Source organism: Macaca thibetana, chromosome 6 (genome assembly GCF_024542745.1).
Source record: "Macaca thibetana thibetana isolate TM-01 chromosome 6, ASM2454274v1, whole genome shotgun sequence".
NCBI lineage: Eukaryota > Metazoa > Chordata > Mammalia > Primates > Cercopithecidae > Macaca > Macaca thibetana.
The window spans coordinates 80,562,949-80,590,896 of NC_065583.1; the positions used below are offsets into that span (position 1 = coordinate 80,562,949).

At 35.3% G+C, this 27,948-nt stretch overlaps 1 long non-coding RNA gene across 1 annotated transcript in view; it reads left to right on the forward strand.

Moving 5' to 3' along the window:
• The first annotated feature begins 627 nt into the window (after nucleotides 1–627).
• The window catches only part of LOC126957035 (uncharacterized), a 79,208-nt gene continuing 51,887 nt past the window's right edge, over nucleotides 628–27,948 (forward strand). The window contains exons 1-2 of the long non-coding RNA XR_007726629.1: nucleotides 628–699; nucleotides 6,102–6,160. This is a non-coding gene — a long non-coding RNA (uncharacterized LOC126957035). The remainder of the gene's footprint in view (nucleotides 700–6,101; nucleotides 6,161–27,948) is intronic.

The window sequence follows — 27,948 nt, forward strand, 5'->3', positions numbered from 1 at the left end:
CTTAGATGTTTGAGTAAAATAATAAAACATATGGATGGTAAAGCCTACTCTGTGGGAGGAAACACTAGCCATTTCTCTGAGAAGTAGCCTCAGAGAAGGCCAAACATTGGCAACAATACTGCTAGACTAAGGCCAACCCAATAGATCTCCTATTTTATGCCCAGGTAGGAACCATTTAATATTTGGAACCCCCCAAATGATTTTAAACTTGAAGAAATTGTAAACAACATTATTTCAATTTGAAATGATAACATCTGATCCCCAAATTTAACTTTTATGATACTACTTAATATTCACTAGTATTTGCATGAGTTTAGTGAGTTCAGTGCATTGTTTTAATTATCTTGAAAGTACTTTGTTTCTTGAAAAGATTTAACATCATTAAGATTTTAAAAATGAAGACATATTACAAGAGTGATTGTATGTTTTGACATAAAAATATAGAAAAAGATAGTAAAATGTTTCTCATATGCAATTTATTATTTCCTAAATAATTTTTATTTGTAAATTACATGAAATACATAGGCTGCAAAATTCACTTTCTAGATCTCATCCTGAAACTCTACCCCTAGGTGGAGCTCTGGTTTCTTGCTGAGCCAGGAATCTTCTATTACTATCTGATTTGCAGGGGACACAAAGAAGGAGGAAAAATCACCAGGGTGAAGGAAGGCATGAAGAGAAGGTAGTCTAAACTCTAAGGTATTAGCATTTTCTTATAGTTATATCACTGCTACCTTCAGCTGATTATTACAAATGCATCTCTAATATATTTTTCTCCTGTGTTTTTCTACAAGAACTTTCTAAGAGAGATTGGTGATAAGAATAGCTTATTAGTATTTTTATACTCCGCTACTCTAGTGGAAAATCTATTCTGAAAAACATAACACAGCATTCTAAAAGCTAAATATGTTAATAGGGAGAAAAGGAATAAACAAAATGAACTTTGAATCTAATAATGAATATTGGATTGGGCATGTTATTTTTATTAACATGAAATGGATATGTAACCATTTAGTAGCTATATAATAATACACATATATATTTAATATTGTATTAGATGTATGTACATGTAGAGGTAAATTAAACATATATTAAAATAAAAAATTACATTTTTTGACCATATAAAAATAAATTAGTATATAACGATGTTCGTAATCTCTGAATAGACAAAACAATAGCAGCGTTGTAATTACCTGGATGATTTTTGGAAGTGCAGAATGCTGACCTCAGATCTGCTGGATCAGAATCTACAATTGAACAATTACCAGGTGCCTCATATACAATTTAAATACTTTTCCTCAACTTTTGTTTGAAATCTTACATACGAACAATAAGATTTACCAAAGTTCAGTCTGTCAGTTTTTTTAATATATAAAGTTTTTGCCCTTTTGTTCAATATAATTACTTCTCTGTCTAAAAATTATTTATGCTACTGTTCTAGTTATATTATTTCTAGTATTTTTGTACTGTTTTAGTCCAATTTAGTACTAGCTTTGTGTAATTTTACCACATTTTCCTAATTTATTCTACTAGAATATAATCTTACTGAAGGCAGGCTTTATCAGTCCTAATAATGTAGTCAACCAGAACAAAATGTTAATAAGAGAATTCAGGAGATTGATCTTGAAAAGAATTCTCAAACTGTTGTTACATAAATGCACATCCATTTTATATGATGTGTACAGCTTCAACAATAGATGAATGTGACCTCCTAAAACTGTTAAGGTTGTTCACACAAAAATTACCATAGCAGAGATTGCAAAGAGTGGTGGGATAATTTCTAGTTAATCAGAGGAAAATATTTCATCTATTTGTTAATTTACATTGTTCTTTCCATGAACAACTACTTTTAAATCCACAGTGTTAACCATCTTGCTGATTACTAAAGATTCAAGGAGACAAGTTTATATCCTTGCCATCAAAGGTGCTGCTATCTTACAAGGGAGTATACCATCTTTAAAAAAGATGTGATATAAAATGTATTTGCAAGGAGTGGAGAAATAGGTAATTATGATATTCTAGAGGTAAAGAAGGAAAAAGAAAAAATACCATTACAAGAGCACTTTAAATGTTCCCATATATTCTGGCCTGTATTTTGAGCAGTTTGGCATAGTTTGGATAAATTGTGTGTATGTACTTCTAGGAAGCTTGAAGCAAAACATTGTTCATTCCTTTATTCAATTGGATATTACTTTATATATATAAATGTGCTAAAAATGTGAACCTTTTTTTCTGATCACACAAGGAAGCAGAGCCCATAGTACAAGTCTGTAACTGTAAGTGAAGTTTAATATTTAGCTACGAATAATTTATAATTGCTCATTTGGAATTGTCCTAATTTCACATGAAGATTACAAAAAAATCAAAGCCTCGCACACGCACACACTGTGTGAAGATAAAAGTTATACAGTTTTGATGTTACCAATCAGAATCATTGATGCATCAAATATGCAGGATCTTGCAAAAGTCGTTTACTTTTTACATATTCAAATTATGCATTGTTTGTAATATTCAGGTAATTTATTATTCAAACTTTTAGATGATGACCCGGTGCACAGATAAAGGAAGCTAGGGATGATCAATGTTAATTTTGGAATTTTAGCATTCCTGTGAAACAAAAGTCTTCCTCTGAAATCCTATTGGAAGGATTCCAAAACTAATATCATTGAGTTTGGCTGTCAATGCATTTTATAAATTTAGAGTTGGCATCTTTTTAATATTGTAATGGCTTGTATATTCAAAACACAATCAACATCTTGTTATAGTCTGCACATACTCAATTATTCTTTTTATTAAAGATAGCTAATATCTTAAAATGAAGACATTGAATATGTGAATAATAAAACTACAGAATTATTTCCAACTTAAATTTGTACTGAAGATATTTCCAACTCCTTAAGTGTTTATTTTATAGTTTCTCAATGTATTTAAATTATATCACAATGAAGCATTATATACTAGTAAAGTAATGCCATATATCTCAGTGCATCATGACATATCAAATGTAAGTTTGCATATTTCTCATATTTCTAAAGTAAATAAGAAAAAGTAATAACTACTTTAAATTCCTTTACACTGACAAAGATTCTCTCCTTGATGAAACACTAGCCAGACTTCTCTAAACTTTTTTCCCAACTAGGCTTCAATCTTGTTCTATAAAGACTTGAACAAAACACTAACAGTTTCTCGTAGCACAAAGCGACATTCCTAGGATGACCTTAAGCTCCTTAAAGTGCTTGCTTGAAGAAAAAAAGTCAAGAGTGCCAAATGTATTTACCGTTTGTTTTAGCCAACACCTGAAGAAAGCTCCTGTCTAGTCTATGTGAGAAGACAGGAGCTTGACTTTCATAAGCGCCAGTTAGCAAACCCAGATGGTTTCACACGATCAAATTTTCGTTTCCCTTTTTTTGTAATTTGTCACTTCCTCGTGTCTACTGAGCACCTGCTCACCCATCATTTTCCCTTTTAAACACCCAGGCACCTCTGCATAAATCAAAGTTCAGTTCACACTAGATTCTGTTCCCAATTATCCTGATTAAAATCTTTCCTTACCACTTTAACTCATGTCTGGCTCTGTTTATCTCTGATAATACAAACCAAGATTATATCAGTCAGTGTTCAACCAGAGAATAGTAGGAGATATAGTAGAGATTCGGTACAAGGAATTGGTTTACACTATCGTGGGGGCTGGTTAAGTAGTCTTTGGAAAGCTATTATTGTCTTGGTATCTAATGCTGAAGATTGAAATCCACAGGGGAGGCAATCAGGAAAGGAAGATCAATTAGTAGGCTGGAACTTACAAGCACTTGCTGGGACTCAAAAGGATAGAATGAAATGCACGTCCACTATTGTTGCATTTGGTGAGAGGTTAAGCTGCAGAAACCAGTGTCCTCTGCCAGGGATCCTCACCAAGGAACTAAAGGCACATTAAAGTCTTGCCCAGTGGGAAGAAATGCTGAAGGAGGATCCAGCCCAAGGTAAAGTAATTCCAAGCCCAGCTGATGCTTTATGTCAACAAAGTGAAAGAGCGAACACGAGATGTGTGTGTGTGTGTGCATGCATGCATGTGCAAATATGCACTGTAAAATGACTACTGCTCTCTTCTGCCCACCAAATCTAGAATCTCTCTTGTGTCCACCCCTGAAATGGAACCACATAAGAAACAGATCCTGCGAAATGTAGTTCAGCCTAGCCAAGCTGACATATTCCAAAGCTGATGCTGTAGTTTTGAAATTTGACAAATTCATTATAGCTATTGCAACATAATATATTTTAAAATGAGCTTTTTATTGATTAATGTTCAATCTATACTTTATGTAGTTTAGACAAGTCTAGCTATAATTCTGTTAATACTCAACATCACCACTGATTACCACTTTCTAGTACAAGTACAAGAACAAACAAAACAACAGATAGAAAGAAATGAAAGAGAAAGGATTGTATTCACCTCTGATTCCTAAAATTGAGATCGGGAACAAGTTCCCAGTCTCAATGGCAGACGCAACTCATTAAAATATGGTTGAAATTCCAAAACAATCATTTATTTCTAAATATTATTCAATATATTTTTAAATTAAATTTCTAATTTTGAGATAAATATGGTCACATGAAGTTGTAAGATATTACACAGACAGAACCTATGAATATTTAACCATTTGCCACAAATGCTAAATTCATTCAAAACTATAGTACAATATCACAGCCAGATTACTTACACTGATACAATTAAAACATAAAACATTTATGTCACCAAAAGGATTCCTCATATTGATCTATTATAGCCACACCTACTTCCCTTTACCCTTACCCCTCTTTAGTCCTTGGTAACTATTATCTGTTCCCCTTTTGTAGGGAAAAGAGAGATCAGACTGTTACTGTGTCTATGTAGAAAAGGAAGACATAAGAAACTTCATTTTGACCTGTACCCTGAACAATTGCTTTGCCCTGAGATGCTGTTAATCTGTACTTTAGCCCCAACCTTGAGTTCACAGAAACATGTGTTGTATGGAATCAAGGTTTAAGGGATCTAGGGCTGTGCACCATATGCTTTGCTAACAAAATGTTTACAGGGAGTATGCTTGATAAAGTCATCACCATTCTCGAGTAACCAGGGGCACAATACACGGTGGAAAGCCGCAGGGACCTCTACCCTGGAAAGCCGCGTATTGTCGAAGGTTTCTCCCCATATGATAGTCTGAAATATGGCCTCGCAGGATGGGAAATACTTGACCATCCCTGCAGCCCCACACGCATGAAGGGTCTGTGCTGAGGAGGATTAGTAAAAGAGGAAGGCCTCTTGCAGCTGAGAAAAAAGGAAGGCCTCTGTCTCCTGCCTGCCCCTAGGAACTGAATGTCTTGGTATAAAAACTGATTGTACATTTGTTCTATTATGGGATAGGAGAAAAACTGCCTTGTGGCGGGAGGCGAGACATGTTGGCAGCAATGCTGCTTTGTTACTCTTTACTCCACTGAGATGTTTGGGTGGAGAAAAGCATAAAACTGGCCTACTTGCACATCTAAGCATAGTACCTTCCCTTGAACTTATTTGTGACACAGATTCCTTTGCTCACATGTTTTCTTGCTGACTTTCTCCACAGTATTACCTTCCTCTCCTGCCACATTCCCCTTGCTGAGATAGTGAAAATAGTAATCAATAAATACTGAGAGAACTCAGAGACCGGTACCGGTGTGGGTCCTCTGTATGCTGAGCACCGGTCCCCGGGCCCACTGTTCTTTCTCTATACTTTATCTCTGTGTCTTATTTATTTTCTCAGTCTCTCGTCCCACCTGACGAGGAATACCCACAGGTGCGGAGGGGCTGGCCCCCTTCACCTTTTCCATAAGTTTGTCATATCAATAATGTTACATTAACGGAATCATACAGTATGTAACTTTTGGAAATTAGTTTTTTCACTAAGAACAATTTTCTGGAGATTCAGGTAGGTTGTTGTACACATCAATAATTAATTCCTTTCTAATGATGAGTAGTATTCAGTGATATAAATGCACAACAGTTTAACAATTCATGCATTAAAATACATCTGCATTGTTTCCTGTTCTTAGCTACCATAAACAAGGTTGCTATGTGCATTCCTCTACAGGTTTTTGTGTGGAACACATGTCTTTATTTCTCCTGGATAAACGCTCAAGACAGCAATTGGTGAGTTATATGGTAGTTGAATGTTTAGTTTGTCTTAGAAAATGTCAAACTGTTTTTCAAAATGATTGTGGCATTTTACATTCAAATTCCCACCAACATTGTGTAAATAATCCAGTTCCTCCAAATCCTTGTCCACATTTGGTATTATCACATAAAAAACAATTAGCAATTCTGAAAAGTGTATAGCAATATCTCATTGAGGCTTGAATCTGATTGCTCCAATGGATAATGAAAGTAAAAATATTTTCATTTGCTTATGAAACTACATACTCTTCAGTGAAATGTAGGTCTATGTCTTTTGCCCATTGTCTAATAGGATCTTTATTTCCTTACTGTTTAGTTCTGAGAATTTATTTTTTATATATTCTGGACAACCTTTGTCAAATAAGAAGAGGATGTTAGCTTTAGGATTTTTGTAAATATGCTTGATGTAAATGGGGGTGGTTCCCTCTATTTCTATTTTTCTGAAAGTTGTTATTATAATGGAATGTTGGATATTGTGAGATGCTTTTCCTATATTGATTAATGTGATCTTGTGTTTTCTTTCTTCTTGAGCTTGATAATATGGTGGATTACTTTGATTAAGTTTCACACTTCACACTAGGCTTGCATCTCTGGGAAAAAACGTCACTCAATCGTAGTACAAAATTCTTTCTTATACTGCTGAATTATTTTTGCTCTACCTCTGTGTCGGGGATTTTTGTGTTTATATTCATGAGAGATATTGGCCTGGCATTGTCTTATGTTTGTATTGTCTTTGTATGGTTTTGGAATCATGGTAAGACTAGGGTCATAAAATAAATTTAGAAATGCTTCTTCTTTTCCTTTTTCTGAAATAGGCTGTGTCAAATTGCTTCTTCTTTAAAGAGTTCTCAGAATTCTCAACTCAAATAATTTGAACCTGGAGATTTACTTTATGAGAATTTTAAATTATGAATTCAATTTTCTTAATAGTTCCAGGGATATAATTATCTATTTGATAAATTGTGTTAGTTTGTATTTTTAAAAAGATTTGGTTCATTTTATATATATTGTCAACTTTATGTAGGATTTTCTGTATCATTTCCTTATTCTCCATTCAATGTTTGCATTGTTTGTAGAAATATCCTGTTTCATTTCTGATATTGGTAATTTATATTTTCTCTTTTATTCTTTATCAGCCTTACTAGATGATTTTCAACTTTATTGATCTTTCAAAAAACCATTGATTTTTTATTTTTTTTAAGAATATTTATTATTATTATTATTATTATACTTTAAGTTCTAGGGTACATGTGCATAACGTGCAGGTTTGTTACATATGTATACTTGTGCCATGTTGGTGTGCTGCACCCATCAACTTGTCAGCACCCATCAACTCGTCATTTACATCAGGTATTAATTTTAATTTTTGTTTTGTTTAGTTTTGTTTTGAAATCATTAATTTTTGGTTTTGATATGGTTTGGATCTGTGTCCCTGCTGAAATTTCATGTAGAACTACAATCCCCAGTGTTGGAGGTGGGGACTGGTGATAGGTAAATGGATCATGGGGGTGGTTTCTCATGAATGGTTTAACACCATCCCACTAGTGCCATTCTCCTGACAGAGTTCTCATGAGATCTGGTTGTTTAAAAGTGTGTAGCACCTACCACCTTTCTCCTTTCCTCCAGCTCCCACCATGTGAGATGCCTCACTCCCACATTGCTTTTGCCAGGATTGTAAGTTTCCTGAGGCCTCCCCAGACACTGAGCAGATGCCAGAATCATACATTCCATACAGCCTGCTGAACTGTGAGCCAGTTAAACCTCTTTTCTTTATAAATTACCCAGTCTCGGGTATTTCTTTATAGGAAGTTTAAATGGGAAGTGTGTAGTAAACCAAGAAGGTAATTCTAGGTTTTTCTAACTCTGTACACATACATAGGCCCATAAACATACACACACATACCAGAGCAAGCAGTATTTGTATCATATATACAATCTATGTCAATTAGAAACAGAAATTACTCCAGGTATTTCAACAAGAGATAATTTAGGAAGAATAATTAAGTCTTACAAAATCACTGGACATGCCTGAGAAATAAATGGCATTTAGATTTAACATCAATGCTCTTGCAAACTAGCATGAGAAAATTGCTGCTGCTGTCAGCATTATTACTACAACCATCACAACCACTACACACTCATGGAGCTGGTGACTAGACTCTGGAAATGGAAACTAGCCACTGTCAATGGTCATATCTGACTTTGCTTGTCAGCTTACACTTCCAGCTCTAAAAGAATACATCTCACTGGCAGAAGCTAAGTGACAATTAGAACCTACAGAATAATTTGAGAAATGCAGTATTTAGCCTTGTTTGCTAGTTGATATCTAGAAGACAGAAGTAGATGAGGATGCTGAATGATGATGGTCCTTATTAAGCACAACACATTATATTTCTTCTTAGGTGACTTCCACAGTCCCAGAGGAAGGTGAACACATGTATAGCATGGATTCCGGTACCTATTGGGTGTGCAATTTATTTGGTTGAAAAAAAATACATTAAAATTTATCATTTGTACTGTGTGACATAAAGAGAGTTTCAGACTGACACATACACTGTGTTGCTTTCCAGTTTTTTTTATATTGCATACTAAAATATGGAAGATGATAATTTTAGCATATGCCAACAAAGAATTAGAAAGACATCCAATTCTTCAGTGCACTTCAGGTATTTAAATACTATAACTTGTTTATTTTTGAGAAAAAAAGTTGAGGTTCAGTTAGTCAAAGATAGCTTTAAATGAGAAAATCAATTGCAAGTAGAACTGCAATCAATAGTATATCAGTCAAAGTATTGTTCATCTACCACAGCCAGCAGATTTAGACGGTCACCCACAGTCTTGATTAAATACAATTGGAAAAAAGCAGTGTATTCAAACTTTAAATAATTCAGAGTGAAGACTATAACAGAAGAAATGAAACTAGAAGTAAAAAAAAGGTGAATAATGAGTCTTAAATTAAACATAATTAATTCTAAGTTGCTGACAATCTCCTTAATGTCCCCAAATTCCTCTCATTCAGTTGCTCCTTCTTTTCTCTCCATCTCAGCCATGCCACTCTACTGCTCTGCCACTCTTCTGTTCCTCTCTTTGTGGAGCTTGGGGTTTATATGGGTACAAGACAGGGTTGTAGAGGGCCAAGGTGGTCTTAGAAAATACAACATTTGGGCTCAAAACAGGAATGCCTCTTCCCAGTCAGGGCTGAGGGTTTCCAGGCTTGAGGGTGGGCCTTTGCCAGGCAACCACCCTCTTCTACCCTGCATTTTCCTGCCTCTTTTCTGTATCATTATTAGATCAGTTGTGTGTGTGTGTGTGCGTGTGTGTGTGAATAGTTCTAAAATGTACAAGAGCTGTTTAATTAAGAACTTGCTTAGAAAATGGCCAATGTGAATAATTCTTCGATTTAAGATGTTCTCTATCTTGTATTCTATTACCACTGAAGCACTTAATCAAAGATATTTGCAGAAGAGTTATGAATATTTTACATATAAAGATACACTTTATGTACAAAAGGATACAGTTAAATTTCTCATTGCATTTTCAACTTGCCCAAAAGACGTAAGATTCTAATGAGAAAAAAACCTGTTGATAAAAAAGGAGATTGTCTCTACACATAAAAAACCTGAACCTCTCAAAATTACCCTAAATCCAGGAGACCATTTAACTTGCCTGTACAAATGGCTGAGTTCTGATGTTTTAAAACTAAACATTTAAAAATGAACAAATTCTCCCTTAGGTTGTTTTCAATTTAAGTTGGATAACTAAGCATAAATCGCTATCTCTCTCACACTGTTTCATCATACCCTCAACCAAAACATGAGATTATTTCTCAAACCTTGATACAAATACAGAACACACACACACACACACACACACACACACAGATCTAATTAGGCTAAAGCGTTTCTGCACAGCAAAAGAAAACACCATCAGAATGAACAGGCAACCTACAGAAGGGGAGAAAAATTTTGCAATCTACTCATCTGACAAAGGACTAATATCCAGAACCTACAAAGAACTCAAACAAATTTACAAGAAAAAATCAAACAACCCCATCAAAAAGTGAGCAAAGGATATGAACAGACACTTCTCAAAAGAAGACATTCATACAGCCAACAGACACATGAAAAAATGCTCATCATCACTCGCCATCAGAGAAATGCAAATCAAAACCACAATGAGATACCATCTCACCCCAGTTAGAATGGTGATCATTAAAAAATCAGGAAACCACAGGTGCTGGAGAGGATGTGGAGAAATAGGAACACTTTTACACTGTTGGTGGGACTGTAAACTACTTCAACCATTGTGGAAAACAGTGTGGTGATTCCTCAAGGATCTAGAACTAGAAAAACCATTTGACCCAGTCATCCCATTACTGGGTATATATCCAAAGGATTATAAATCTTGCTGCTATAAAGACACATGCACACGTATGTTTATTGCAGCACTATTCAATAGCACAATAGCAAAGACTTGGAATCAACTCAAATGTCCATCAGTGACAGACTGGATTAAGAACATGTGGCACATATACACCGTTGAATACTTTGCAGCCATAAAAAAGGATGAGTTCGTGTTGTTTGTAGGGACATGGATGCAGCTGGAAACCATCATTTTCAGCAAACTATCACAAGAACAGAAAACCAAACACTGCATGTTCTCACTCATAGGTGGGAATAGAACAATGAGATCACTTGGACACAGGAAGGGGAACATCACACACTGGGGCCTGTTGTGGGGTGGGGGGAGGGGAGAGGGATAGCATTAGGAGATATACCTAATGTAAATGACGAGTTAATGGGTGCAGCCCACAAACATGGCACATGTGTACATATGTAAGAAACCTGCATGTTGTGCACACATACCCTAGAACTTAAAATATAATAATAATAAAAAAAGCCAACTGCCCCACTTCACTGTGTTAGTGTGTAATAATAACAATAGCATTAATAGTAGTAGTAATAACAGATCAATAAATGATAGCCACTGTTAAAAAAAATTACAGTAAAAACAACCTCAGTGATCTCTGGGAAAATGTTAAGTAGACTAACAGGCACATAACAGGAGTGCCAAGAAAATCAACAAAACAGAAAAGTATTTGAAGAAATAAAGAATAAAGCTTTCAAAATCTGAAGGAAAATTACAGTGTCACAGATTCAAAATCTCAATGAATTCAAGACCAACACACACAGAGAATATCACCTCAAGACTCAAGACATCACACATAAGTTGTTAAAATCCTGTGATAAAGATCATATTGTAATAACCTTGAGAGAAAATGATACATTACAAAGCAAGAATGATAAGAATTTCCCCAGACTTCTTACCATTAATTATCCTTGCCAGTAGGCAGTAAAAAAGTATCTGTAAGGTTAAAAATAAACCTGTTAATAATAGATTCTAGATAGAGTGATAGTTGTTTTCCAAATAAAGTGAAGATTTTATTGAACAATGCAAAACCTGAGAAAATAAATATACTGTGAGCAATCCTGAACTACAAAAATGTAAAACCAAAACAAAACAAAACAAAAAAAAAACAAAAGAAAAATAACACGGGGGCTGAAGGAAAATAATAAAGATGAAAACTTGGATCAGCACAAAGGAATAAAAAGCCCAAAGAATAGTAACTATGTGGTTAAATATTTAAGTGATTCTAATAGTTACATATCATATTGAATGAAAATTGTCAGTACAAAGTTATGAACATATATTGTAGGGTGTCACCACATATAGAAGTAAAGTATATGAAATAAATGGCAAAGAATAAGAGATAAAATAAGTGGAAATGTCAGAGATGTTTGAACCAGAGCAACTCCATCTTGAATAGGAGCTGGGTAAAATAAAGCTGAAATCTATTTGGCTGCATTCTCAGATTAGGTATTCTAAGTCATAGAATGAGATAGGAGGTCAGCACAAGATACAAGTCATAAAGACCTTGCTGCTAAAACAGGTTGCAGTAAAGAAGCTGACCTAAACATAGACGGCTACAAGACTGACCTCTGGTCGTCCTCATTGCTGTACTACTGCTAGTGCTGTGACAGTTTACAAATACCATGGCAACATCAAGAAGTTACCCTATATGATCTAAAGAGGGAAGGCATGAATAATCCACCCTTTGTTTAGCATATAATCAAGAAATAACGAAAAAAAGTGGGCAAGCAGCAACCCTCAGCGCTTCTCTATGAAGTAGACATTGTTTATTCCTTTACTTTCTTAATAAACTTAGTTTCCTTTACTCTGAGGGCTCACCCTGAAATCTTTCTTGTGTGAGATCCAAGAACGCTCTCTTGGGGTCTGGATAAGGACCCCTTTCCAGTAACAGTAACATATCGCTAAATAATAACAAAATATAGAAATAAAAGATATAGGTTATAAGCCAAAATAAACCATAAAATAGCACATGAAATCACCATTACTCCAAAAAGATGCAGCAACACAAGAAAATTTAGAAAAGAAGAAAGTACATAGGTGACAAAGAGAAAACAGATAGCAAGTTAGATATCGATTTTACTTTTCAGCCAAGATGGGCATAATGAAGTGGAAGAAGTTCCTTTATCCCCCTCACAGGACATGCAACAGTGGTGCGGCTCTCTTCTTCAGTGTCCACCCACTGCTCAAACCCCTAGGAGGAGCATGTAGACAGGCAGGTGCAGAAGTCGTGGGAAGGATTTTTGGGCTCCGACCCCACAGCAACGTCTAGGGATGAGTGTTTATAGCTATAGAAGCCCCAGTGGGCACGTGTTACAGTGTGCTTTTTCAGCTTTGCCAACTGCAGGAAGCTTGCGTTAATCAGCTAAATTAGACCCTCTGCCTCTTCGCAAGAACATAGAGCTTTCCATATCCTGAGTACTTGCCCTAGTGTACCAGAAAAATTGGATCACACATGGCTTTGGAGGATGAGTGTAAGGTTTTATTGAGTGATGGAAGTAGCTCTCAGTGAGGTGAATGGGGAGCCAGAATAGGGATGGAGTGGGAAAGTGGTCTTCCCCTGTAGTCAGGCCACCCAGTGGCCAGAATCTCTTCTGACCATCCCAGTGCAAATTCTTCTTGGCATCCACATCTTTCCACCATCAGTGGCCTACCAGTGTCTGCTGGTATGTGTCAGTGTGTTCTTTTACTCCTCCCAATGTCCAGCTACTTGTGTCTGTGCCCACTAGGTCTCGGGTTTTTGTGGATACAGAATGGGGGTGGGGGAGGGTGTGGTGAGCCAAAAGGCAATTTTTTGGACGAGAAAACAGAAACGCTTTTCCTCATTTAGGTTCCTGGCACAGGTCCAAGCCCTCACCAGGGACCCCACCCTTCTCTAACCAGCATTTCCCTGCTCCCCTCCAGTATCAATAACAGAGACCAAATTTACTGTCCACTTTGGAACAATCATACCACAGACAAAATGTTTGCAAAATACTCGAAACTGGGGAGTACAAATTAGCGATAGCTGTGAGGTGGTTTGTGTGTTTGTGTGTGTGTGTGTGTCTGTGTGTGTGTGTTCCATCCTAGTATTCTGCCTTGGATCAGGTACAAAAAGAGAATATTTTTAGGCTATTGCACAGAAAGGCAGGATTCTGTCATAGCATGTTGGACTCCCTGAGTTAGCAGGTGGAGTTGAGAATTCAGAAAACAAGGTGGCAAGAATTTGCATCACAGAGAACTGGAGAGCAGAGAGCGAACTTAAGAGATATGCAGAGGATCTGCTCAAATATTCAGATGACTTCTAAGCTTAGCTTGTGTGCAAAGTCCCCAAGGGAAGAAATGGGAACATAAAATAATGTTTGAATAATATTGAGAATTACGAAAATGTTCAAATTTTGATAAAAATTATAAACTCACATATCTAAGAAACTCAACAATCTCCAAGTAAAAGAAACATAAAGAAAATTACACCGGGACACATTTAATTAAATTTCTCATACAGAAGGAGTGTCAGAAAGTATTACAATCTTCCCAAAGAAAAAGCCATGCTATGTGCATGGAAGCAAAGATACACTTGACAGAATATTTATTTTAGTATGGGACAATGCAAACAAGAAAATAGTGGAACATTATATGCAATAACCTCTTAAAAGGGAGAGTGAAGACTTCTTTCAAACATACAAAACCTAAACAAATTCACCAACAGACACACATTACAAGAAATGTTTAAGGAAGTCCTTCAATCAAAGTGAAATGGTACCAGAGGGATATATGAACTACAAAAAAGAATAAGAAACATTGGAAAAGAAGCTATACAGGTAAACATAGGAGTTTTTGAGGTATAAGTTCTTCTGAAATATACTTGCCTGGTTGCAAAAAAAGAATAAAATACATAATGAATGTATAACATATATAAAATAAAAATGTATAACAATAACACAAAAGTTAAAAAGTGAGAAATGAAAATATACTAGTATAAGTTTCTTACGGTATATGTAAAGTAGTATGATATAATTAGAAGTTATAATATGATGAATTAAAAATAATATGCTATTAACTCTAAGCAGCTATTAAAACATGAAACCAAAATTAGAGTTAATAAGCCAACAAGAGAGGTAAAATAATACAATAAAAATAATAGTTTAGTTAGAATGTTGGCTAAAAGAAAAAAAAAGGAAGAAAGGAAGAAGGGACGAAAAAGGAATAATAGAAAAAAAGAGTTAATTTAAATCTAATCGCTGGGCATAGTGACTCATGCCTGTGATCCCAACATTTGGGAGGCAGAGGAACACTTGAGATCTGAAGTTCAAGAATGACCTGGGCAATAGGGTGAGACCTCTTCTTCAAAACTTTTAAACATTAGCTGGGCATGGTGATGCATACCTCTGGTCCTAGCTACTCAAAAGACAGAATAACTGGGAGGCTGAGGTGGGAGGATCATTTGAGCCCAGGAAGCCAAGGCTGTAGTGAGCCTGATTGTGCCATTGCTTTCCCTGGGTGACAGAGTAAGACCCTCAGTCCAAAAAGAAAAAATAAATAAATAAATAAATAAAATAAAGGAAGAAAGAAGAAAAAGAAAAAAAATTGAATCATATCAATAATCACATTAAAAATCAATGTTCTAAATATTCAACATAATATAATTAAATTCAAAACTTAAAAAGATTACATTACATCCTGCCTTAAAATGAAAGAAACTCTTAACACACATTTTTTTAAAAAATTAAAAAATAGAAAAAATATACCACAGTTATACTAATCAAAAAACAGTTGAAATGGCTATTTCAATATCTTAGGACTTTTCAGAACAAAGTTTATTAACAGTTGTAAATAGTCATTTCATAATGGCAAAAGCAATGTAACAATCTTAAACTCATGTTCATCAAATAACAGAAATTTCAAATTACCTAATGCATAGTGCTGATAACTACAAAAAGAGAGACAAATTCACAAACACAGTAGGAATTTTCAATAACCAACAGAGTGAGAAGGCAGTTAATCAGTAGAAATATAGAAGATTTGAACACTACCAACAACCAACATGACCAAATTGACATTTATAAAATAACTTCACAATAGCTGGCAATTCTTTCCAAATATTCACAAATTATTTACCAATATCATACGTATTTTTGGCCATAAAGGAAATCTCAATATGTTTTTAAAAATTCCAGGGCCGGGCGCGGTGGCTCACGCCTGTAATCCCAACACTTTGGGAGGCCGAGGCGGGCGGATCATGAGGTCAGGAGATCGAGACCATCCTGGCTAACACGGTGAAACCCCATCTCTACTAAAAACAAAAAATTCGCCGGGCGTGGTTGCGGGCACCTGTAGTCCCAGCTACTCGGGAGGCTGAGGCAGGAGAATGGCGTGAACATGGGAGGCAGAGTTTGCAGTGAGCCAAGATCACGCCACTGCACTCCAGCCTGGGCAACAGAGGGAGACTCCACCTCAAAAAAAGAAAAAAGAAAAAAAAAATTCCAGCTGTCTGACCACAGAATAATTATTCGAGATAAATAACAGAACTATCCCTAGAGAACTCCTAAATACTTGAAAAGCAGATGCACAATTCTAAATAACCCATGACTCAAAAAACAAATCACAAGGAAAAGTAGCTTTTTGGAAATTACTGAACAGGTAACCACAACATACACAAGTTTATGGGATGTTTATAAAGCTAGAAAGGAAATTAATAGCTCTAAATGCTTATATTGGATTAAAATAAAAATGTGTAAACTGCTAATTTAATCACCCACTCTAAGAATTTAGTAAAGAAAAGCAAAATTCAAATGAAAGTAAGTTAAAGAAAGAAAACAATAAAGAGCTGAGTAGAAAAAAAGTAAAAATGTGGACAAAAACAGAAAATTCCATAAGATGAATTCTGATTCTTTAACAATAGTTATAAAGTTGATAAATTTCTTGCGAGACTGATCAAAGAAAGAAAGATACATTTATAAAATAATACATGAAAGAGGAGACATTACTAGACATTCTGCAAACATTGAAATTATAAGAAAATATTAAGAACTTTTTTCTTTTTTTTTTTTTTTTTTTGAGACGGAGTTTCTCTTTTGTTGCCCAGGCTGGAGTGCAGTGGTGCAATCATGGCTCACTGCAGCCTCCGCCTCTGGGGTTCAAGCGATTCTTCTGCCTCAGCCTCCCAAGTAGCTGAGATTACAGGCCCTCGACACCACGCCTAGCTAATTTTTTCTATTTTTAGTAGAGACGGGGTTTCACCATGTTAGCCAGGCTGGTTTTGAACTCCTGACCTCAGGTGATCCGCCTGCCTTGGCCTCCCAAATTGCTGGGATTAGAGTGAGCCACTGCGCCTGGCCAGGAACAATTTCATGTAACAATTTTGACAGATTGCAGCTCTCATGTTCCTTTCAAATACGGATTGCAGGTCTCATGTTCCTTTCTCATTTACCCAGGGCAGCTTCTTCTGATTTTGAAATAGCAGATACATATGAAACTTCAGTTTCGGGGAAGCTACAGTTTCATACCAAGAATTTTTCTTTTAATTACTCTTCTGGTCATGTAAGTAAAACCAGGTTGTATGACAAGGCTAAATAGCAAGAAGTATGAAAACATAAACTAGGTGCAAAATACCGTTTCATTTATTTTTCAACAAAAAATATGCTGACAAGATAGTGCAAGTTGTCTTTGGTACAGGAATATATTAATCTCTTGATCATTTCTTTCAGGTATGATCAATTGTTAACACCGTGACTCCAGGTCACTCAGAGGTTGTGCAAAATTGTAGGGGACAAGCTGAGTTTAACCATGTATGCTTAATTAATAGTAGTGTGACAATGTTAATTGCCTAATGTTGATTATGTTCTGTAATTATGCAGGTGTTATACTGGGGGAAGCTGGGTGAAGGTGTGTGATACCTTTCTGTGGTATTTTTTGCAATTTCTTGTTCGTCTGCAATTACTGCAAAATAAAAAATAAAAATAAGGGCAGTCTGTCACTATAATTGTCTATTTTCTGTTCAGTGTTCTGTAAAACTTAAGACAATGTGCCTGTTCTGAAAGTCTAGCTGGTAAAATCACATTTTTAGACCTAAGTTTAAAGAAGGCATGTTTTGTGGAAGCTCCTATTAGTCTTGCCCATCATAACCTTGTAATACTTCAGAATGATATGATGTAGTGAAAAGAAAAATATATCCAGATAAATCCTATATAGCAAGTAAAGGTATTATCAAATACCATATTATCTGCAACGCTAACTCTTTATCTTCTATTTTCTTCAGTAATTATTTTGTCTTTAACTATACAACTCTTATATGCAGGTGTGGGTTTTAAATGTAGGATAAAAGAGAGTAACTGATAAATATAGTTTATTTTAAAATCAAATTATTCTTACTTAAAATATTAGAACCCGTTTTAACAGTTTTACTAAAGTTCCAATAAAACTCTTTAATTATAAGGGAAAATTAATCTCTCCCTCTTTTTCACACACACGTGCACACACAACACACATACATACACACAAAAAACCACACATACACAATGACATCAAAGGGCTTTTTGTAGCATTTTAAAATTACAGTAAATAACATTTTCTACATATTTACCAATCACAATTCCTAAACAGTATCTGGTATGACTGTATATTTTTAAAATTGTGTACTTTTGCAGTATACTAATCTGCAAAGAAGGATAATTTGCATTCTTTCTTTCCAATTTGGATGACCTTTATTTCTTTCATTTGTCTGATTGCTTTAGCTAGTAATATGTTGAGTAACAGTGGTGAAAGTGCACGTCCTTGTTGTGTTCCTGATCTTAGAGGAAAGGTGTTCTGTTTTTCCCTACTCAGTATGATAGTAGCTATGAGTCTGTTGTATATGGATTTTATTATGTTGAGGTATGTTCTTCCTATACCCCGGTTTTTGAGGTTTTTATGAGGAAGTGATGTTGAATTTTATCAAATGTTTCTCAGCATCAATTGAAATCATCATATGGTTTTTGTCTCTTATTCTGTTGATATGATGAATCACATTGATTGATTTACATATGTTGAACCACCCTTGCTTCCCAGGGATAAATCCCACTTCATCATGATGAATTATTTCTTTAACTTATTGTTTAATTAGATTCACTAGTATTTTGATGAGCATATTTATATCAATATTCATCAGTGATATTGCTTATAGTCATCTTTATTTGAAGTCTCTGTCTGGTTTTGGTATCAGGGTAATACTGGTTTCACAGAATGAGTCTAGAGGTATTCACTCTTCCTCTGCTTTTTGGTATGGTTTGAGTAGGATTAGTGTTAGTATTTTCTTAAATGTTTGGTGGAATTCAGTGAGGAAACCATCAAGTCTGAGGCCTCTCTTGCTGGGAGAATTTTATGATTGCTTCAACCTTGTTACTTGTTATTGGTCTGTGCAGGTTTTGGATGTCTTCCTGGTTCAATATTGGCAGGCTGTATGTATCTAGGAACTTATTCATTTATTCTAGATTTTCCAATTTATTGGCATACACTTGCTCATAATAGCCTCTAATGCTCCTTTGAATTCCTGCAGTAACAATCATAATGTCTTCTCTTGCATTTCTGATTATATTTATTTGGATACTCTCCTTTTTTTTCTTAGTTAGCCTGGCTAAAGGTTTTCAATTTTGTTTAAACTTTTGTTTTGTTGATCTTTTGTATTGTTTTCTTCATTTTAAATTTATTGATTTGTGCTCTGATCTTTATTATGTATTTTCTTCTACTAACTTTGCGTTTGGTTTGACCCCACTTTTCTAACTCTCCAAGATGCATTTTTAGGTAGTTTATTTGAAGTTTTTCTTCCTTTATGATGTAAGTATATATAGCTATAAATTTCCTCTTAGTGCTGTTTGTGCTGTATCCCATAGGTTTTGGTATGTTGTGCTCTCATTATCATTTGTTTCAAAATATTTTTCAATTTTCTTCTTAATTTATTCATTGATGCACTGATCATTCAGGTACACATTGTTTAATTTTCATTTGTTTGTAGAGTTTCCAAATTACCTGTTTGATTTATGAGCAGTTTTATTCCACTGAAGTCAGAGAAGATGCTTAATGGTATTTCAATTATTTTGAGTACTTTAAGAATTTTTCTGTGATCCAACATATGGTCTATCTTCAAGAAAACTCCATGTGCTGAGGAAAAGAAGGTGTATTCTGTAGCTTTTGGAGGAAATATTTTGTAAATATTCATGGGTCAATTTTGTCAGTAGTGCAGATTAAGTCTGACATTTCTTTGTTGATTTTATGTCTGGAAGATCTGTCTGATGCTGAAAATGTGATGTTGAAGTGTCCAGCTCTTATTGCATTGAGGTCTATCTTTCTATTTATCTCTAGAAGTATTTCCTTTACATATCTGAGTGCTCCTGTGTTGGGTGTTGTATTAGTCAAGGTTTTTTAGAGTGACGGAAATAATACGATAGATGTATATATAAAAGGGACATTTTTAAGGAGTATTAACTCACACATTCACAAGGTGAAGTCCCACAATAGGCTATCTGAAAGCTGAAGGACAAGGAAGCCAATCTGAGTCTCAAAGCTGAAGAACTTGGAGTCTGATGTTCAAGGGCAGGAAGCATCCAACATGGGAGAAAGATGTAGGATTGGAGGCTAAGAGTGTCTAATCTGTCCAGGTTCTTTTGCCTGCTTTTATTCTGACCATGCTGGCAACTGATAATATTGTGCCCACTCAGATACAGGATGGGTCTGCTTTTTCCAGTCCACTGACTCAACTGTTAATCTCCTTTGGCAACACCCTCACAGACACACCAAGCAACAATACTTTGCATCCTTCAATCCAATCAACTTGACACTCAATATTAACCATCATATATATATATATGATAAAGTTGTAAATTGATAAAGAAGATATAACAATTATATATGTGTGTATATATATTTATATGTGTGCATATATATACACACACATATATACATGCACACATATAGAGACAATTGTTATATACATATATGTGTGTGTGTAAATATATATCCTCTCACTGAATTTACTATTATTATATTCCCTTCTTGAACTTACAATTTTATCATTATAAAATGGACTTCTTTGTCTGTTCTTATCGTTTTTGTCTTGTCTTGAAGTCTCTTTTTTCTGATACAAGTATAGCTACTCCTGCCCTTTCTTAGTTTTCAATTGCATGGAATATCCTTTCCCATCCCTTTATATTTACTGTGTGTTTTCTATAGGTGAAGTGTTTTCTTGCTGGCAATAGATTTGTGTGTCTTGATTTTTCTTCCATTCAGCCAGACTATATCTTTTCATTAGAGAGTTTAGTCCATTTACATTTAATGTTATAATCAATAATAACCATTTTGTTGTTTATTTTCTGGTTGTTTTATGGTATTCTCTTTCTTTTTATTTATTTTGTTTGTTTGTTTCCTTCTAGTCTTCCTTTTAGTAAAGGTGATTTTCTCTAGTAATATGTTTTAATTTCTTGCTTTTTTATTTTTTGTGTATTCATTGTGTTTCTTGACATAAGTTTATAATGAGACTGGCAAATTATAATATATGATTTTAAACTTATAATGTCTTAACATTGTTAAGTAAACAAAGCAAAAAGCAAAAAAAAAAAATCTAATACAAACTTTACACCTTAACTTCATACCACTGCTTTTTAAGTTGTATTGTTTCTGTTAATATTTTATCATACGCCCATGTCTTGAAAGGTTTTTGTTGCTATTATTTTTTATTGGTTCATTATTGAGTCTTTCTAGTTAAGATAAGAGTAGTTTACACAACACAGTTATGTTGTGAAAATATTCTGTGTTTTTTTGTGTGTGTACTTACAATTACCAGTGAGTTGTGTACCTTCAGCTGATTTCTTATTGCTCATTAACATGTTTTTCTTTCTGATTGAAGTACACCATTTAGTATTTCTTCTAGGAAACATCTAGTATTGATGAAAAACCCCAGCTTTTGTTTTCCTAGGAGTTTTTATTTTTTCTTCCTGTTTGAAGGATATTTTTGCCAGATATACTATTCTTGGGGAAAAGATTTTTTTCTTCAGTACTGAAAATATGTCATGCCACTCTTTTCTGGCCTCTAATATTTCCACTGAAAAGTCTACTGCTAGCCCTTTTGGAGCTCCATTATGTATTATTAGTTTCTTTTCTCTTGATGGTTTTAGAATCCATTCTTTTAACCCTGATCTTTGGGAGTTTGAATATTAAATGCCTTGAAGTAGTCTTCTTTGGTTTAAATCTGCTTGGTGTTCCTGTATTTGGATATTGATGTCTTTTTCTAGGTTTGGGAAGTTCTCTGTTATTATCTCTTTGAATAAACTTTCTATTACTATCTCTTTCTCTACCTCCTCTTCAAGGCCAATAACTCTTAACATTTGTCCCTTTGAGGTTATTTTCTAGATTCTGTAGATGTGCTCAATTGTTTTTTATTCTTTTTAATTTTGTCTCATCCAATTGTGTATTTTTAAATAGCCTGTCTTCAAGCTCATTAATTCTTTTTTCTGTTTGATCAGTTCTGCTATTAAAGGGCTCTGATACATTCTTCATGCCAGTTGCATTTTTCACCTTCAGAATGTCTGCTTGATTCTATTTAATTATTTCAACCTCTTTGTTAAATGTATCTGGTAGAATTCTGAAATCTTTCTGTGTGTTTATCTAGAATTTCGTTGGGTTTCCTCAACACAGTTATTTTGAATTCTCTGTCTGAAAGATCACGTATCTCTGTTTCTCAAGGACTGGTCCCTAGTGCCTTATTTAGTTCATTTGGTGTGGTCACTTTTTCCTGTATGGCCTTGATGCTTGTAGATATTTGTCTCTGTCTGGGCATTGAAGAGCAGTTATTTATTGTATTCTCCTCAGTTTGGGATTGTTTGTACTCATCTTTCTTGGGAACAATTTTTAGGTATTTGAAAAAACTTGTGTGTTGTTACCTAAGCTGGATCTGAATTAGGGGGTACCTGAAACCTACTACAACTTTCTTCTTGCAGATTTGCACTGGTTTCACTTTGATGATCTTGGGTAAGATCCAGAAGAATTTTCTGGATTGCCAAGCAGATACTCTGTGCTCTTCCCTTAATTTCTCCCTTACAAATTGAGTCTCTCTCTCTCTCTCTCTCTCTCTCTCTCTCTCTGTTTTCTTAGCCCCCTTGAACTGGATGTGGGGTGACACAGGCATCCCTGTGGCCACCACAACTGGGAGCGTACTGGGTCTTGCCCAAGGCCTGCTGTAACTGCTTCCTGGCTACTATCTAAATTCACTTAAGTCCCTAGGGCTCTACAGTCAGCAGGTGGTGAAGCCAGTCAGTCTTGTGTCCTTCCCTTAAGGGTGACAATTTCCCCCAGGCCCAGAGCAGGTCCAAAAGTACTACCTGAAAGCCAGAGAATGGAGTCAAAAACCATAGAAGTCCACAGAATGTTCTGTTGTAGTGCTGCTCAGCTGGCACTCAAACCACAGAATACAGTCCTTCCCACTCTTTCCTCCCCTTTCCATAGGCATAGTAAGCAATCCTGATGGCCACCATCACCACAGGTTCATGGGGAGTACTGACATGCTACTGCCAATGTGCCCTTAAGGCCCAAGGGCTCCTCAGTCAGTTTGTGGTGAATGCTGCCACCTGGGGCTCACCCTTCTGTGTACTAGACTCCCCTCTAGCTCAGGGCAGGTCCAGAAATGCTGTCCAAGAGTCAAGGCATGGAATCAAGGGTGCTAAGAGCCCACTTGGTAGTCTACACTCCTGTGGCTCAGCTGGTACCTAAAGTGCAAGGCAAAGTCCTCTTTACATTTCCTTCCATATTTTCCAAACAGAAGGAGTTTCTCCCCATGATCACCACAGCTGGGAATGTGCTGAGTCTCACCTGAAGCCAGTAAGTCTAAGTCCCACCCAAAGGTCATAAGATGATACATTTGTGTTGTCTTAAAAAAAGATCTATAGGTATCAGAAAATTTTTTAAGAGTTTCCTTTCTGGAAACTCTAGAAAATAATCCATGTATTTGGTCATTTAGTTTGTCAGTAGAATTCAGTTCTGTAATTACAGGACTGAGGTCCTTGTTTCTTATCTGCTGTCAGCAAGGTTTTGGATGCTACAATCATTCCTTACCTCATACTCCCCTTCTTTCATCTTCAAAACCAGCAAAAATGTGTTGAGTCCCTCTCAGGCTTCACATTTCTCTTCCATCTTTTTCCATCAACACATCTCTCTGACCAACTATTCCACCTCCTTCTTTTGCTTGTAAGGGCTTTACGATTACATTAAACCCACCAGAATCACCCCGGATAATCTTCTTATTTCATGATTATTAGATTAGGAAACTCATTTCTGTCTGAAACTTTAATTCATTTTGCGCTGACGGTAATGTATTCACAGGCATAACACAAGAAGGTGAATATCCTGGGGACCAAAATCCTACTGTGACCTGATTACCATCACTACTAGTGACTTGTTATGCTTCCTACTGCTGAATCTCTGGTCACTACAGTTAGAAGTGTCATTTCTCACAGGGTAAACATTTTAAACAAAAGACACAGCAAGATTCTCATAAAGCTTAAGCTATGTTGAATACTTCAGGATCTGTGTGAACAGATCAGCAGGCAAGAAAAGGAGCCACCATCTTGGCAGGAGATATCGTTCTTCAAGGTCAGGAGGTAGGATTGCTACTACACAGGAAGGAAGGAAAGAATACATTTCACAATACATTCTTCTACCTCCTTGCCCAATTTTGACAGTAAGTGGATAAATGTGACAAGCTTGGCTTAAGAATGTGAATGTCTCAGACAGCTGCAGGATAAGATATCTGAATCACACAATCAGGCAATCCATTTAGAGCGGCAAAGTTGAAAGAAGAGGAGGGTAAGAGGAGTCAAAATCTGTGGGATGCCACATAGTTGTTTTTATATAGGGATACATTTTCTAAAAAAGTAAAAATCTAAAAGATAACTAAAACTATTTTTCAGGAGCACCTGGAGCCTCAAGAGGTGTCCAGCAATATTTTTGAATTAAAATTAATATTAAACTGAATTATAATGATGGTTAATAATATATAAAAGTATTATTTCAATACAGTCTGTGATGCTCTACCAGAAATAAAAATTAAAAGAAACTGCCAAAGTTCCCAGTCTTGCAAATATATTTGAAGCCATGCTGAAGGATTGAAAAGAGCAGTATCATAGTGAGCTAGAAAATTAAGAACAAACAAACAAACCAACACCAGTTGTTATCAATACCAATGGAGGGGGAACACACACACCACACACAAACACACACACATGCATGCACACAAACTTCTTTTAGACAATGTTCACAGAAATTTATAGGTAAAAACCAGAGAGAATCTTCACAGTGTCTTGCTGCATCATAGTCAAGCTGATGATGCCAATCTAATTGAAGAGAGTAACTTAAAGTATCTAAGAAAAATTAGTTTTTTATTTTCTATGCCACAATTTAAACATAGGCTCTCTCTCTCAGTTCTCTGGAAGATAAAAAAGGTTATATACAATTTTGACTAAAATTTAAAACTTCACTGGAAGGCATTACTGAGATGATATACCACCAATAATCATGTCTGCTCCTCATATATGAAAAATAATATAAACAATCCAGAATAATTTTCCAATTTTTTAAAAATCTGAACCAGATGCTTTTTGACTGTCATTATTCAGTAATCTGCTTACAAAATTACGCTATATTATTTGAAAATGAAAGTTTTACTTGAGAGACTATTCCTGCAATAGCCTTATTCGCAATTTGTTAGAAGAGAAAATGTATTACATTGGTTGAAATTTTTCATTAAAATACTCTGAGTATCAATATATTATAGGTTGAAATATGCACAACAATATAATGTTATACTAAGATCACAAACTAAAGAGCTAAACCACCTCAGTTTGAGCCCATGAAGGCTGAAGTTGGGGTTGCTGAGGAATTTCTTTCTTTTGGAAAGGAAAAGAGAGTGAAGGATGAGGAACAAGAACAGCTTTGGAGTGAGAACAACAGATATAATATGAACAGTATTTCTCATTTAAGATGTTTGAAAAACATAATTCAAGAAAGTATTTTTTTTTGAAATGACTTTGAATTATAAGACTGCATTCTTTTGACACCAACACTACTGTAGATTGAATCAAAGTGGTTGCATCTTTTTAAGTCTGACACAGATGCATTCATACCTACTCAAGGCAGAAAGACAGAGAGACAGGGATAAAGGAAGAATAGTATAGCATATATGAAGTCATTATTACTTATGGAATTAATACACAAATGTATTCAATACTGAAAAATAAAGGAATGTAACAATACAAGATAGTTTTTAAATAGTAAAACAAGGAGAACAAATTTTTTTAAAAGAAGTTTCTCGGATTTAGTTTAATTTTCAAAATGGCAATGCTTGCTTGGAAATTACTCGGTAAAGTGTCTTCTTTCTAGAGAAAATAACGAGTTCAGAGCTACTTTAGTTATATAGATATACAGACTACAACATTTTTTCATTCCTGAATTTGTTCTATTGTAATTCATTATGATATATAAAGGCTTATAAAGGAAACATTTAGGTTTCAAAAGAATCGTTCTGCAAAATGTCACCAAAATCTGTATAGTTTTGATACAGAGAGATGAGTTATATTGTATCATAGCAATGTTCTATCTGAAAGTCTGAATAGGTAATGGAACTTCTTATTAGAGAAGAAACACTAATTCTAAAATAACCACTTCAGACTGTAAGTTTTGTGACTCTGGGTAAATTTGGAGAGAAAGTACTTACTTTGAGGAAAGAAACTGGACTCCATCACAAGGCTTGGGGAAGAACCCATAGTCACATAGCTGACATTAAGTGTGGCTTGGAGCTGTCTGAACCAGAGACTGGACCCATGTGGAGCCCATGAGAGCAGAACCTTAGCCAGTGCCACATCCCCCCAAATCTGAATGACTCAACAATGAAATTCCTTAGGAGAAACCGTAGACTGACATAGAATTATAATGATGTAAGGTCATTTTTCCAATCCCCAAAGAGAAAATAGTTTGATATGTAATAAAATATTGAGGACCAAAGCAGATGTGTATACAAAATAAACCTTGCATCTCCTCTATCGAAGTTATTGGGGAAATAGGTGTCAGGAGGTAATGCCAGGGGATTTTTAAGAATTTCATGGAAAAGAAAATCTGTGTCTTGTATACTGTGTGAAAGGTGAGGGAACAAAGCTAAAATCAATATAGCAATAACAAAATTCACTCTCAATACCACCACCACGACCACCACCATTTTTTTTTGAATCTGAAGTAGCATTAAAGAATATTCCCAAGTATTCTATATCCCCAGGAGATATTCTCAACCACTTGAGAATAGAAAAGTAGATGCAGAAAGAATTCTCTGTTGGGTAAAGGTAACTTCACTGACATGGAGACTAGAAAACAAAATGAGAGTAATTCAATTGTTGCCACATAAGTCTCTTCCCACTTCACTCACTTTCTAAACCAAGGATAGAAGGAAGAAAAAATAGTGAAAGATGAGATTAAATACTGAATTGGCTAATCATCTAACTACTGGGATAAGAGAGACAGAGAACTGTTTGGCATCAATTTTCTAATAACAGCAGAAATGGGACTCAGGACCTAAGTCTATGTACAAAAGATGAAGTTCTATGTTTGCAGTTCATACTTGCAGACTATAAACTTTGTGCCTGCTCCACCAGTGAAGACCATCTCACTATAGTAATATCCATCTTACTATATTACTATAGTAAGTAATATATATAAAGTTAGTTCCATTGTATGTACCAGCAAGTTCTTCCTCATGTGTCAGAATGTTTGAGCAAGGACAGATACCAAGAAAAAAATGCCCACAAAGAAAAGAAGCAGGAGTAAAAGGAGGAAGAATAGAAGGAGGAAGAGAAGGAGATAAGGAAGAACTTCTCTGTAAATATTTTTGTAAATATTGGAATAGAGTAATTTGCATGATGGTGGAAATACCATCCATGCAGGTTTAAGTAAAAGGAAAGGTGAAAAAAAATGTGTGAGATAGTCGCTATCTACACTGCCATTATTAACCTTTTAGAGGGAAGAGAATTAAACTACATGATTTATTAAAGTACAATCCAGAGCTGTCATTGTATAATTCTATGGGTATTTGATATCAGAATGTAATTCAGAGCTTTTAATGTATATTAGAAAATGCAGTATAATTATCTGTCTCCTGAGCCAGAAGCCAAATTGACACTTATGAAAGAAATTGTCAAGAATGGCGTTTACTAAGGAAGCAAAATTCATCTAAAGAAATGGAAAAAAGAAGGAATAAGATAGGGAAGGATACATTATGAGGGGAAGAAAACAGTAGAGTTGTAAGATGCTTAAGCAGAAATAACCTGAATTAGGATGGCATATATGAAGAA